Genomic DNA, 15506 nt, shown 5'->3' on the forward strand with positions numbered 1-15506 from the left:
GGGTTTTTAGCTGTGGAATGCCTAGAACTCACAGCTGTGGCTTTTTCTTTATTTGTCCAAAATAAATAAAACATTTAATTTTTAGTTAATACATTTATTAATACATTTATTAATCTAGTTGCATACCTTGAGTGTATCCATGGCTCCTGGGAATTTCCGTGGGAAGCCTTGCTGTAGAAGAAATGAGGAATTGTCTTACCCAAATCCTCCTTCAGACACAATTTAAATCCTAATATTTTACTCAATATGCTCAAGTTGCTAGTGGCTTGATCTTGGAATTCCTGTATTCCTATTATCTGCAATAGATACAGAGGCTTGTGGAGGGCAGTGTGAGGTTACACGTTTGTGGCCTTGCCTGCAGTGGATTTATTCACTGGTCACTGAGCTAATGGAGAGCTGAGCCTGAGCATTGGCTTTTACGTTGTTGTAGGAGTTCATTGATTTCTCAGTTAACAAATAAATTAAAAGTTATAACAGTTCATGCAGCATTAAGTCTATTTTCCAACAAATTTTGTGAAAGTTTGTGTTCCTTTTATGAACTGGTTGAAAATGTATGAAAATTTGGGGGTTTTGTGGATTGTATGCTGTTTACTGACAGCTCCACTAGCCAAAGAAAAGCCCAGGGAGCTTTTCCTGTTATCAGACCATTAATGCTGTTTTTTAGCTTGGATTTCTTAGAGTTTTGGAGAGAAGACAGGACAACCTCTACACCTTCTGCCAACCTCTTTGCCCCTCCTGCTCTTTCTGTGCAGTTGCAGGTTTGAGAAGCTTGCCCTGTTCCTGGAGAATCCACAGCAGTGGGAGTGCATTTTCCACTCACCCTCCACTACATCCCTTAGCAATCATGAAATCCACATCAGCAAAGTGCTTGCTCTGTAAATAGACATCCAGATGGTCTGAGGCAGCTGTTCTGTACCAGACACTGTTTGTGCCTGCTGATTATGGATTAGTTGCTATTAAGTTTGCTGGGCTAGGAGTAGGATTATACTGCTGGTTGCACTATCTACATTAAACTTCAAATGAACCTTAGCACTGGAAATCTTGCCTCTGGCCATTCCCCATCCCTTCTTACATCATAATTCTTGTCATTTAACTATGCAGTATCATTTTAGATAGGGGTCTGTTGCTGAGCTGTTACTGAACAAAAGGACATTCTAGCTCTCCTTTCATTTAATTACACCTTCCTATTCTTTTTCATACAAAGTTTGTCCCAGCTTGAAACCAAATTAGCTGTCACTCCCTCATTGAAAGGTTTTTAGGTGTAGTACATTGTACACAAGTTGGAATGTGTTAACTACTTCACAAATGTGTCTTTTATTATATTCCACAGTTTAAAGTTTCTTTTATTATCTGAGAATTACATGGACCATTTCATTTTGTCAACATGGTGAAGACAGTCATGATATGTGTTTCTAAAAGAATTTGAGAGTTTTAATTTCAGAAGTGGAAACAAACTTTAAAAATGGATTTTAAATTCGAACTTTTTATTTCAAAACAAGTAAAAAACCTTCATTGCCATGAACAAGTTATATTCAGTTTTATAGCTGGATCTTTCTCAAAGTTGTCACAAATCATGAATTCCTTTTCACCACTTCCATGTAAATTCTACCATGAACTATAAAAAGTGGTGCAAGAGTGTCTGCTGATGGCTTTCTCCCTAAAGTAGGAAATCTACAGAAGAGAAGGGGAGGTTTATTTTTCTTGTTGCATCATTGAAATACTACACTTATTGAGAGGAAAAATTACTTTACCATAATAGTAATAATACCATAATAGGTGAATTAATGAGAATCTTTCAGCAGCCTCAGTTAAACTGATTTTATTTCCATGACAACTCTTTCTGCTTCACAGACAACTTTGTGTCAGTAAGGCTGAGCTGAGTGGAAGAGAGAGGAGCTTTTCTGTGCAGTCATAAGTGGGCAACTGCAATAAACTTCCATATCATGAACAGATTGTTGTGCAGGGAATATAATGCTACAGGTTGCTGAGAAATAAATGTCAGCAAAAATAAACAGGTAGTTGAGAGTGAGCCTGTTGATAATGCAGGTTCATCCAGGCTCAAAGCTCATACAGGATCTCAACTGCAGAAACATAATGCAATGTCTCCTTCTTTCCTTCTTTCCTTTCTTTCGTGAATTTGTATTGTGTTTAAGAGTGTGATAGAGCCAGGTAACTATTAGTCTATTTTGAAAAAGACCTCTTGCTTCTGTTTTTACTTCAAATTTGATGTTGGCTGCTATACAGTTGGAAAACCCAGAGAGACGTTTACCAGGATGTAGTTGATTTTGGAGATATATCACGTATGGGTTAGCAGTTTATTTTATTTTCTAAAGGCGTGGAAGTAATCCAGTTTGAGTACAAAACACTGGATTTTGCGAAACTGTTAGAACTGCAAGCTCAGGGTTGGTTACAAAATTTTTTCTTTTCATTTTTTTTCAAACAGCAAAACAAAATTTGGATCTTTTTCACATGTATGTTTTCTCACAAACCTGTAATGTAGCATGTTTTACAACAATTTCTGTCCTTAGTCTAGATTTATTAAACATTTATTTTTTTTTTTTTTGGTAAATTGTTAAAACTGTGGTCAGAGTTGACTCACCTTGAGTAGATTAGTTATCACTTGTGTTAATATTTAATGGTACGGTACCAGGCTGTACCCTGCTCCTTTCAGAACACTCCCATATTGTTTTGACAGATAATGCATCTCCTGCATTTATACCAGGGATCTGTGGTGAGGTGTGCTGTGTGACCTCAAAGGTGCAGCGTTTCTGCTGTGTTTATCTTTATGAAGGAGCTGCTGTGGATCCTAACAGTGCAAACATTCAGATTCCAAGAGCCTAATTCTGGTCTTACAGAGACTAGCAAAAAATTAGAAATAAATCAGATTGTTTTTAAAAAATAGAGATAATTCTTGTTAGTTATCTCATTGTGATAAATTATAGCATCTCATTGTGAAAAATATGCTGGGCCTTTTGAAGCTTACCTGAGGTCAAGGGACTGTGGTAGACCTCAGAGTTCACATTTCCTCTTTTTCCTGTCTGTCACTCAAGTTGTCTTTTCTACCATCTCCTCCTGTCACCAGTGCCAGAGAAAACTGCACCCCTGAGATGGCTGTGCCTCCGCAGCTGTCCCGGGCCGTGTCCCCGTCCCCAGCCCCATGGACACTGATGCAAGGAATGCAATGAATGCTCAGCTGGTGCCACTGTGCTGCAGAAACGGGGATCTCAAAAGGCACCACGGCAATGAACAGGCTCATCCTCTCTGCAACTTAGTTAAGCTTCTCCAGCTTCTTCCCCTGCTCCCTTTGTTGTGTTTTTGGTATTTCACCAAGAGGATAGAAAGCATTTTGGTAGTAAGGAGTGCAGGGCTCCTGTCAGTGGCCCAGGCAGCAGAGCTGGGGGTCCCTGGGTCAGTGCCCACCTGAGCTCCAGCAGCACCCAGAGGAGCAGGCATGGCACTGCCTCCTTGGCAGATGTGCCACTGCCCTGACCTGCTGAACACAAGTGGTTTGTTCACTGGTTTGGGATTTCCACCACTGGGCTAGATTTCATCCTCATTATTTCTCTGATCCAGTCCAAGCAGGAATGCTAGGACCAATATCAGGGAATGAGTGTGAACAGGATCTCAGAATAATACAGGGAGTTCCCTGCTGGAGGCTGCACTGGTGGGCTGGGCTGCATCCAGCTGTCATTGACAAGTGAAGTCCCTGGTTAGATTAATTGCAAATAGTTTGACTAAGCTCTTCTTGAGTTGTCTCTCTGTTTCAGTTTTCCCTCTCAGACTTCTAGCGGTCGAGGGTGATTTCAGGACTCCAGAATGAACTTACATATGTGGTACTAAGGGTCTGTTTCAATAGTGGTTCTTTTCAAGTTCAATGTGTAAGATATTGCTGTATGTTTGTCAGCTTGTTGGTCGCTAACTCTCACACCATTTAGAGGAGCTGGGAATAACACTGCCTTTCTGGAGTGGGGATTAATTTTTTTTTTTAATTGGTGAATATGTTTCAGAACCTGAATATACCTTACAGCCTGGTTGTAGCAAAGTAGGCTCTTTTAGATCATCATGAGCATGTGTCACAGCACCACCCCCGGTGGCACTGAAGTGGCCTGTCAGGACTCTCCCTGGCCCTTCTCATGGTTGTTGCTGTGTGATCTTGTGCAAGGGCTTCAGCTGCTGTCACACCCCAGCCTTCTTTGAGTAAAGTTATTGTATACTCTTGAAATATACATATCAATACTAGCTCAGAACACCTGACTTGGTACATGAATTGTCATCTTAATACGAGGTCTTTATTCCCAGCTTCATCGTTGTATTTCGCTGGTTTTACTGACTTATTAGTCTCTTTAATTACAATGCAGAGCTCAGCCGGTGAATTTCCTCATCCTGAGGAATTCTGTCACAGGTTTGAAATGTGCTAAGCCCCTTTATATGTTCTCTTGCCATTTCTGTAGCACTGAAGAGCAGGAGAAGCTCTTGGTGAATAGCTGTCTCAGAGCCACATCTACGCTCACGGGTAGAAAGTTTCTCCCAGTCACAGTAGATACACACTTTGACCTTGCCAGAACAGCTGCCTTCTAATAATGTGCTTTTCTTCTTTTGTCTGTCTTTAAATGAAAGTCACTGAGGGACTTGGGTTTTTCAATTTCTGATTTCTACTTAGGCAACAGAGTAAGTGACCTAAATTTCAAAATGCTGAAAATCACAACACAGTAGTTGAAATCCCCTTAGGGTTTGGTGTGTAAACTGCAACCAACTTTCAGCACAAACAATAATTCAGCATGAATGTACAGGTTGTATGTTTTTCCAGGAAACACAGGTTGCCCTCATGCAGAGATCTTCCTCTGCAATTAGTGGTGTTAGTGACTTCTTGGTGCTTAGCTTGGCTCTGTGTTCCTTCACTGCTTCTGTGCAGTTCCTGTTCTGCTCTGCTCACACAGGAGCATTCTGTTTCCTCTCTGAAAACAAATCCCTTTTTGCCTGATGCTCTCTGGGACAAGCACCATGCTCCAGTGACTTTGTGTCTGAAGTTTTGACTTGACAGATGAATCTGCTCTGCCTTTTCCCTTGTAGAGCCTGGAATCCCCAAGGAATTCCCAGGCCTGTTCAGCCATGTTGTGCTGGAAGCAGTCACTAAGAATGCACTGTGCTTTTTAGATTTAAATTATAAGAAATCTGCTGCCAGACTGGATGGTCAATACTGAGGGGTTATTTTCCCCCTGCTCCACTTGAAAGCAAGAGATCTTCTTAATAGTGCTGGTAGACCTCAGAAATTGTGGTGCATTTGGGTCATATCTGTAATGATGTGGAAACAGGTGCTTTCAGAATTTCTATTAGTCTTTAAAAAGTAACAAATATGGGAGTTTTAAGACAAAGGCTTTTCAGAAAGTGATCTCTGTTTTCTTGACTGTTCCAGTCGTTATCCCCGATAACAGGCATTTCTGCTAAATGCATAGTGGGTGTTACAATGTAGTAAGAATATTAGGAAAAAACCCACAAAAAATAAAGACCAATGTGTTTAGTTCTACATAATATTATAGGGCATTTGATACATAGGGAGTTTATTCCCAAGTTATTTTTCGGTTGAAATTCTTCTACCCAAAAGTTGTAGATACAATTGAATGTTTAGGTGTGCCTTGTAAGAACTATACTTAGAAAAGCAGAGTTGCATTTTTCATTTTTATTAGATATTTATTTCTGATTAAATATTTCAGTTTTGCCCACTTATACTTCCTAATATTCCTCATACTTCTGAAAACTTGTGCATTTCTGTTTTATAGTGAGGCTATGTAATAACAGTTGGGTGGCAAAATGTGTAGGAAAAGGGAAGGCATTTATTAGAAGTTATGTGTTGCATTTTCTCAGCAGGCAGGTCAGCATACTCTGCACACCCCCCTCTTAGAGGCAGTGCCCTGGAACACCAAGGGCGAGCTTTCCATCTAATCCTGGGTTTGCAGGAAAAAGTTCTTAGTCATTGATTCAGTGGCACACCCATTGCCTGTTAAGAGGCATTTTTGGAAAGAAGCAGAAGTCCTCAGCATGGCTCACAGAGACCATTTTGAAATCCCTGGCTACATCCACACCCATGCTTGTAGCCTTTTACTTGAGCATACTTTTTAATTACGTCCATGAGGGTTGTGTCCAAGTTGAGCAACAGAGGACAGACTCCTGAACATAATGGGCTACCTGTTGGGCAAGTGAATTAACTATTTTCAAAGAGAGAACATTCATGTGCTGGGCAGTACTAAACCCAAAACATCCAGGTACACAACATCTTTGAAAGCAGACATAAAACTTCACAAGATTTTTGTAGACTTAGCGAGATAGTTTGGGCTAGCTTGAGGTCAGGATGATGTGTGCTGGAAGAGGAATGGAAGTGCTTGATGTGTCTTGATATGGTTTGTAGTGACACCTGCAAAGACACCTCGGAGCTGGCTCTGATTTCCAGTGGGTGTGGGGATACCTGTGCCAGAGCCTTGCACCAGGGAGAGACAATTCCTTCCCTTGGGATGGATTTAGCTGGCTACTTGAGTATGCTTTTGGCCAGGAGGAATGGGTCATGCCTCGATCCTGTAAAAGAAAAGAGGTAGATTTTGGAGGCTGGGGCACATCAGTGTGTGCAGAGGCACATCTTAAAAGTGGAGGAAACATCACTGTTCTGGGAGCATAGATGTAGAAAAAGTTGGGGCGCCCAATTCTTGACAACAGATCATTAAAATGCCTCCTCAACATGAGGAAAGTCACAGGCCTTCCTTGGGCTGAGGACTTACTAAACCACATTTTCTTGTCAAGCACCTTATCAGCAGGCAGCTTGTGCTGGCTGTGCTACCTTCTTGTGTGCCATCTCAAGCAGCAAAAGGTTTTGAGAGACCCTCAGTGCAGCAGGGCAGCTGCCCAGAGAGCTGTGTCCCAGAGCTCAGGACTAGGGTAAAGTTTTCCCACTAAGTAAAAGTTCGGGTGTGAGAATATTTGGCAGGATTTACAGGCCACTTTGCTTCTGCTGGTGTCCTCTAGTGAGCAAGCAGACTGGCACTGCAGGCTTGTTTCTTTGACAGGTCTTCTAGAGATCATGTGCTGAAGGTAAGAAAGGACTTTTCATAACTTTACATTTTTCTCACAAACTGTTTTGACTGTTACATGTAAGCAAATTTCAAGTGCATTATGAAAACCACCCTTCTGTAGCTCATCTGCAAGTGAAATCTATTCTGTGTGAAGGAACACGATTTCCCCACATGTAGCAATAACGACAGCGTTAGAACTTCCTTACATTGGATTGGGCAAATTGGGGTGCTACTGCAGAACACTGCTAATTCATAATGCTTTTATCTTATTCTAAAAGGTAAATTTAGAGAAATGCAGGACGACTACCTTGCTTTTGGGAGTTTGTATTATGAAGAAATGCATTTACTCTCCTGGTTTTAATATAAATGTTTAATAATGCTTTTGTTTGTTTGTTGGTTGGTTGGTTGGTTTAATGCAGGAGGAAAAAGCTTTTTTTTTCCTCCCTGTAGTATGCCAATGTTTGGGAAATGCCTCCAAATGGAGAAAGTCATAGCTTTGACTCTAAACATTAAGGAGAGTTCTAATGTTAAAGGTATGTCTTTTGTATCCAGTAAGAAATTTCAGAGGCATGTGTTTGTTTTTCAAGTCTGATCAACTGTGAAAGTATGATTCAGACACAGAAGAGTGAATCAATAAAAATTTTCAGCCACTTGCAGTTCAAAAGAAGTATTCCTTGACACAGGTGAAAAGGCAAGGCTCCAGCTGAAGTAAACCTTACAATTAGTAGTTTTCTACTAATAATTAATGTGTGATTTTGTTGGAGAAAGGTTCTTAGTATGAGACCATTTTGAATTTTGTGTTGAAAACATGTTTTGCAAGCTACAAAATAAACTTTGAAGAAAACTTCCAGTGAGATTTAACTGACTTTTGTAACGAACTTTACACCTTTTCAGAATTTCTCATTGCTCACTGCACAAGGCTGTGAGCAATATGATGAAATTAGTACCTTGAGTTACATGAATAACGTCTGGATGCACGGTGCTGCTCTGCACTATGCAGTAACATGGGCCATGGTACAGTGTGTGGTAAAACTGATGCAATTGTGGCTTTGTTGATGCTGCTTTCAGACACTGAGGCTGTGGAACTCAGCTTCACTTCCCTCAGTCTGTGCTGACCCCACCAGGGTTGGTGACTTAGAAAAAGACCCTGCCCAGGTCTGATGCTAGGGAGTGTTCTTAGCTGATTAACTTTTAGAGATATTTTCTCTTCCCTTGCATACTCTGTAGTATGAGGAGGAATTCTGTCATTGGAGATTTTAATCTGCTTCTGTACATATGATGGTTACCAGACTTCCCTCGCAAGTATTTGAAGTATTTCTCCATTAAATAATTTGGCTAAACATCTATTTGTTTTTATAACATTAGTCCTGGGTTTTTTATAACATTAGTCCATGTGCTACTTAAAAAAATTAGAAGTAGTTAGAAAAAAGAAAATAACAATTTTTAAAGTAGTAAAGCAGTAAAGCTCTATTAGAAGTAAGTAATCTGTGGATTGTAAATCAGCTAAAAAGTAAAGAAAGGGAAGAGGTGCACTGATATCTTAACCTAATTTTAAGCAAAAGTCTGAAAGTGTTCAATTTAGAAAATTGCTGTGTAATGACTGCATGATATTTTCCTCTTGCCTAACAGTAACAATAAAAATTTTACTTGGACAGTCAGAGAATAGTAAAAATGAGAAAGAGTTGGTTTAAACCATAGATATCAGTCAGCATGATCAGAGGAGCAAATGGATGCTACAGCACAGCTTGGAGATATTAAATCTCTGTGGGTGCTGGCACCCCTTGGCAGCAGTTTTGTTCAGAGCTGGTTTCTGTCACACGGGGCAGCACCTGCAGTAGCAGCAGCATCCCAGTCAACCTCTCTTCCTTGGGTAGAGGGCAGAAGAGGAAGACTGTCTCCAAACAAAGAGGACTGCAGCTCTCCTATGAGCTCCTCTGCTCTCTGTGGCAGATGTCCAGGCACAGAATTGAGAGCTCAGCATGGCAGGAACTGCATCAGTGTGTGTGGAGCAGAGCATGGAAGAAGGACCCTACGGTGAAGCTCCCCAAAATCTCACCATGTGGTTCTGCTTCCCAACGAGCTGCCTGTCAGCAGCAATCTTACTATTGAAGAGTTTTGTTTCATTAGTGTGTTTGAAGGGCAGAAATGAAATATTGGAGGCTGATGGGGTTTGCAGTCAGGTTAAATTCAATAAGGCCCATGCTTAGTAAGATCTTGTAGCTAAAAATGATCTTAATGCTTTGCACAATGACAACTTTATTAAAGGAACGTAAGAAACTCCATGAGCAGTGATGACTCAGGCAGGGATAGAAATTCCCATGTGTGTAAGTACCAGGCTGTGTTAGTCTTCGTTTGTGTACTTTAGATAGATGTGTTTACTTTATTTTATTGGCAGGATTGTATTTGAACCTAACCAATTATTGGTTGTAAAGTTGAAATGTCTTATGGATATAGGCATTGTATAGCTATTAGAGGACTTTGGCTCCATGTAGTATTTGGTCATTCATACAACACCTATCATTTCCAAGTGTCTATCTAAACCTTGGTGTGTCACAGTAATCATAGAAGTATGGAATCAATTTATTAAAGCCCTCTGGGACCATGGGTCCAGCAATTCCCCCAACACTGCCAAGGCCAAGGATGAGCGAGGTTTGATTGTTAATCTGGGAGGAAGCTGCGACATCAACTCTCCTGGAGCTCCAACACCTGAAGCTCTCACAGCCCTGGGAAAGGTCATGGGAGCTTTCCAAAGACAACGAGCTCATCACTGCATTCCAGAAAAGCCATTCTTCCTTGCAATTTTAGGTGAAAAAACGCAGCTTTCCCAAAACCCTCTGACTTTAAGGATTCCCACAAACTTAGACCACAAGTGAAAAAATACTAAACCAATAAAACATGTTCTAGTGTCTGTGAAGACTGTTTGAGAAGATGAACAGAGTCTGAACTATACTACTCTTACACAACAGGATAGTTAATTTTCAAATTTTTAAAAATATGTCATTTCTGTTAATGATAGGTTCTGCCTGACTGAAGGAACTCATTTTTGCTTCACGCAAAGCCTCTTTAATGCAAAAGGAGAACAAGAATGGAGGTCCAGGCTCTTCTGCCTATTTTCCCATCCTGCAGAGCAGATGTGAGACTCCAGGAGAGGACAGACTGTCAGATGTGTGCTGACCAAGCCCAGCAGGTGAGGGTGTTGCACACCTTCCCCAGCCTCAGCAGGGCAGCCTTTTGCCTGCACTTCAGTCTACATTCAGCCTTGTGCCGTGGTTCATGCAGAACTGTGCAAATGCAGTGTTGGTGAAGTTAACTCCTGTGGCCATAGCTGAGCCTTTTTTCATTAAGGCAAGGAAAGACAGAAGTGTCTCTCATGACTTCTGAGGTACTGGGGCTCCTTATCATTAAGATAAAGTGACTCCATTAGCAGTGCAAAGTTGTGTAACCCTGACAAATGTGTACCCTCTAACCAATGGTGATTACTTTTCATTTTGCTCTTTTTAAGTATTATTTACAATGTTAAGGATGATCTTTGAGTTCTTTACAAGATGAGCTTGTAAATTTTAGGTCTTCATTTTATTTTGACATAAAAGTAGAAATGTCTTCTGTTTTTCAGATTACTGTTTTATGATCTTAAATTATTAAAAACAAAATCCAGATCCTGTCTTGGCAACATTCATTCATTCATTCATGATCCTAGCATTATCAGGATTGAATTACTAGCAATAAACTTTAATAGAACCTTGTTGTTAATGTTACTTAGCAACATACTATTTAGACACTTGTCGTGGTTTAACCCAGCCAGCAGCTCAGCCCCATAGAGCCACTTGCTGACTCTGCCCTTGATGGGATGGGGAGACACTTGGAGGGTTAATAGTGAGAAAATTCATGGGTTGAGATAAGAAGAGTTCAATACTTAAAATAATAATTACAAATTGCAATGAAAATTGACTGGAAACTAATTTTTGTTGTGATAATCTTTTTATTCATTGCACATTAATCATAGGCTGGATTAATCAGCAACCTACTTTAAAAGCCTGTATACGAAGAATGCTATAATGGCTTTGTAATTATAATGGTTTCATAGGACACATCTTCATTTTCCTCAAGCCTTTTGTTTGTAAACCCTATGTCCTCATCTTAGAGCAGAGTGTAATTTATCAGAGTCCTGGGAGTCAATGGAGTGTAACACATAAAAGCCCAGGATATTTTGCCTGACAAGAAAGTACTATTGTTGACATTGTTGCAGTTTCCTCAAAGAGGGTGCCTGCCTTTTTGGAGTGAAATTCCATCTGATTCAGTGCAGACGCTGGGGAAGGACTGTGGTATTTTGATTTTTTTGAGGGTTTTTTCCTTCACACCTTTAGAGGAAACTTCCAGTTTGTTTTGTTTCCTTAGTGCTTGTGGAGAGCAGAGGGTAGGAGTGCTTTTCTGTGAAAGAAGAAAATTGGTTTATTTTATTTTTAAACTTATCATTTATAAGTCTGTTCTTGGAAGAACTCTCTTTTGGAACTAACACCTGAACCAAATCCCACCAGTCCTGTCGAAGCCTCCAGGGCTGACCTGTTGGGCATGATGGCTCAGTTCAGTTCTTCTTCCTGTATGAGTTCCTTGTGTCGGGCTCCTGTGCCACCAGGAGCTGTGGCTGAGCGTTGCTCCTTCCCCCAAAGACAGGTGCCTCTCACCTGAGGATGGGATCCCAGGTGCTGCTGTGGAAGACTTGAGAGCTCGAGGTCGGTGGAGGCAGAGGCCCACGACTGGGCCAGCAGAACCTGTTTGGTGGCAGCCTGATTATCACTGGAGGGAGCTGCTGGAATTCTTGGGGTGCTCCATCACCTGAGCACCGGCACAAAGTCCCGCGGGCAGCATCCGACCCCTGGGAGGCAGAGGAGGTGGCTGTGGGACAGAATGCTGCTCTGGAATGAGCACATCCGTATTTCTGCAGCGCTAAATACCGTGTTTGGGTACACAAATGACACAGCTACTTCTAGCTGCAATTATAGCACAAAGGAATAGAAAAGTGCTAATTCAGGAAATCAGTATTTCCCCATCCTCCGAGCCAATTGCAGTTCATTAGAATGGTGCCATATCTGTGAGTTTGAGAAACTTTGTGAAAAAAGCTGCTGCAGTAGAGTGCTGCATCTAGGACCACATGGTAGACGTGGTTTGTAGATTTACAGAGGATACAGTCTCAGTTGTGCTGTTCCAGTATGTTACCTTAAAAAAGACTAGAAATTTATTAAGTTATAATCAGCATTAAATGTTATTTTCTTCTGCTTTTCTCCATTAAATGTTGCTTAGATAAGAAGGATCCTCTGTAGACCAATTTATTCTTTAACAATGGTTTTTAATTGTTTCCTTTAATTTATTTTATTTTATTTTATTTTTAATAATGTTTTGGGGATTTTCCTAAAAATTCTGTCCTACTAAAAATGTGTGCTAAATTTGTATAGCATTTTTGAGGTCATGATGTACCCCTAGGAGGAACATGACTGTGAAATAGTTGGCTTTATCATTGACAGCCATTTTAAGGAACCTCTTGTAGCAAAGATTCTGTGCACTGAGTGTATATTGTTAAATGGATTTCAGAACTCCAGTTTAAATGATGATAACAAGATTGATGCGAGGGTGGGATTGCAGTTTAGGAAATCGTCTTTTAAGAGTCTTGTGGTCTTATCTGATTTGCTCTTCTGATTGTGACATCTGATTCAACTGCTACTGATGCTGAAGGTACGCTGCAAGAGCAGTCATGCTAATGTGAACATGTTAAATTTAAACATTCATTTCCCATCCTGCTGCTATGGAATCAATATGTAGACTGTTCCCAGCCAAGCAGCTGTTGTGGGATTGTTCAGCAAGTATAATTTAAAACATTTAATTACATGAACTAACTACTGGCTAATTCCAGAGGCAAGACTACATGAGCAATGTATGAAGCATATGCTAAGGAAAAAAAAAACAGGCAAATAATTTAGTGCCTTTTAGTTTTCTTTCTTTCTTTTTTTTTTTTTTTTTTTTTTTCCCGAGTTTACAGATCTAAAATATATGGTATGATAGAGGTAGTCTTTTTTTTTTTCTGGATTAGAAGTTCACTACCAACAGGATCACTTTATGAGAAACACAAAGGCAATTAATGATTTTCTTTTGTACCACAAGACCCAAAGCCATAATGCTGGTAGTTTTTGTTCCATGTTTTCATTGTCTGTTTTTGCTGCAAGGGAGGGGAGACATCAGCATGAGAGCCTCTGTTCCTTGGGCTGTGCTGTGCAGACTTGGGATGCTAAGCTGATGCCAGTTTTGTGATCCAACAGCCATTACAAACACACACTGGAGAGGAGAGGATGCTCGTAGGACAGAAATGGTAGTGCCTCATGCTTGTTTAGCTTTTGCAAGAACGTCACACTTTCAGGGATAGACAAGAAACCTAAAATGCAAACCTGTGTGTGAATAGTACAGGCCAAGGGAAACAAACTTTTGCTGGCCATTTTCCAAGGCCAAGGTTTCACCCACAGGCTGTTGCAGAAATAGAAAAAGGATTTGTTTGTCCTATGTCCTGTTTTTATCATAATAACATTGATGGAAGAATTAATGAATGCAGGCTGCAGCATGGCTTTTTTATGTCACCAGAAAACAACGTTTGAAGTGGTTTATTTGATTGTGGTATTGCAAGTCCTGGGTCAGTAATAGTTGTTCTTAAGTAAGGTTTATGGGTTCTTTAAAGAGAGGAATTTCTAGACACTCATTTAGTGGTAGCTCTGCCCTGATTGCAAGCTTTTCAGTTAAATGGCAAAACCACTTTTGTGCACTGTTGCTGACTCCTCCTTAGGTCAGCATTGTTACTAATAAATGAAATGTTCTCTGTATGTGTCAGTGTGTGTTGTTACACAGAAGTGTGAGCCCTCACTCCGAGCTGACTTCGATGGTTCAGGTCGGTTTTCTGTCTCAAAGTGGTGGCAGGGATGGCAAGCAAACCCGTGCATGTGTGTTACAGCTGTGTTAGCAGCAATCGCCCTCATGGCAGCAGCTAGTTGCCTGTGCTCGTAAGTAGCTCATTAGTGCATCTGAGGAGTCGTGATCTAATTAATAAAAGTAATCTGGAGACTTTCTTCTGTCTGTGGCCAGGAGATCATAGGCACCAAGGATTTCATGATGAGCAGTTTCCTCTTGTGACTGTCCAGGTCGAGTTTGTCAGCCAATGTGCACTTGAGAGGTGACGAGGACAGTTACAGCTTCATCACAATGTTTTTGTGGATGATTACTGGAAAACATGGGTGATGCATCACTTGGACATTGAGAAATGGATGGCAGCGTGGAGGGGTCAAAGGCAGTTGGAGCTGTCCTGAGGTCACCAGGAGCTCTGTCTGCACAGCTGGCCAAGAGCCTGCCCTTAGTTCAGCCAACAGGTGACCACACATTCCCACCATGTCCCCAACAATGGCCTGAGCCAGCATTGGCCTCCCTGAGCAGCAACCTATTCAACAGTAAAAGGCCAAATGGGAGCAGCTTACAAGAAAATACAACTGGGAATTAATAACTTGTGTAAATACATATGTTCTGTTGCCCAGAATTCCCCAATGCATGGGTGAAGCCCTGCCATTATTCCCTGTGCTGTGTCTCACCTGCAGATGCCACACAGTTACCTCATCCTGCCAGTGCTTCCATGAGAGGCACTCTCTTCCATTAACCTCTTCCTGGTGGTGGGTGGGACCATCAGAAATTCTGCAAAGAAAAGTTAGATTGAGACTCTCTGGCAGAAGCTGTACCATAGGATGTCCAAATGGCAGTGGCATTAGGGAAGTCCCCTTGATTCACACCTGATCAAGTCTTTTAATGTAAAAAAATTGTATTTGCATCAAATACAATGTTTGTTTTGTTTCTTTCTTTCTCACACTGTTTTCAAGGTCATTGGAAGACATTTTAAATCTAGAACTGATTTTAAATATAGGGAGTTCTTGATGATGTAACTTTTTTTTTTTTTCAATGAAGTATTTAGAAAACCATTATTTAAGTTGTAAATAGAACAGTTTTCAAATATACGGTTAGGGCTAGAGTTTTAAATCCATGTCCCACAGGCAATGTATTGGTGTGGTTGTTGAGGTGGGAGGAAGGGTATTTGGTGGTGGGTTTTGGGGAAGGAGTGGTTTGGGGTTTTTAGCCCAACAAAACAAAGGAAGTTTTCATCCGTCTTCTTCTGCAGAGGAAACTTGCAGTATAATGTTTAGGGTTGTTTTAGTCATTAGAGGTGAAGCACACAATAATGGGCAGCCTACGTTTGTACAATTGGAGGATATTTCTCATAACGAAGGAAGTCTCCAAGGTCAGCAGCTACAATACCCGGAGAAGTTACATCACAAAGCCACAGCTGCACCAGCCTGCTCTCTTCCCCTGCTTCACCCCCCACCTTTCATTTTTGCACTCTTTCTCAGCATAATCGTGGCTCACATCTCTTGC

Source organism: Sturnus vulgaris, chromosome 10, assembly GCF_052056855.1.
Source record: "Sturnus vulgaris isolate bStuVul1 chromosome 10, bStuVul1.hap1, whole genome shotgun sequence".
Lineage (NCBI taxonomy): Eukaryota > Metazoa > Chordata > Aves > Passeriformes > Sturnidae > Sturnus > Sturnus vulgaris.